Genomic DNA, 471 nt, shown 5'->3' with positions numbered 1-471 from the left:
TTTGTTTTTTTTTTTTTTTTTTTTGCGGCTTGGTGCGAAAAAAAAATAGAGGGTGATAAATAGCGGCAGCGTGCAACAGTGCAAGACAGAGAGTTCATGCAGCTGGGCTTTGTAACTAACGCAGTTGTTTAAGGGTTTTGTGCATCCTTTTGTAGAGAGAGTTTGTGAGGGATTTGAGAGTTTGTTTGAGGGTTTAGGTTGTGAGATTGTAAACCCTAGTTGTATTCTCTCGCTCTAATAGTAGATCTCTCCCCTCCTTGCCTCGTGGACGTAGGCTATTTGCCGAACCACGTAAAATTAGTTTGTCGCGCTTTTGTGATTTGTAATAGCTTATTTAGGTCCCTCGACAGGTCAGTCCTGGAACTGACGAGAGGAAGAGCTGATATCTCACTTGGTTGAGAGATTTTACTTAAGGTTCTTGTTTCCTTTGTGAAACAGGAATTCCTATTGCGACCTGACTCTCTTGTTGTG

Source organism: Asparagus officinalis, chromosome 5 (genome assembly GCF_001876935.1).
Source record: "Asparagus officinalis chromosome 5, Aspof.V1, whole genome shotgun sequence".
In the NCBI taxonomy this organism is placed as follows: Eukaryota; Viridiplantae; Streptophyta; class Magnoliopsida; order Asparagales; family Asparagaceae; genus Asparagus; species Asparagus officinalis.
The sequence above is the reverse complement of the archived record's forward strand: the minus strand, read 5'-3'. Positions refer to the sequence as shown.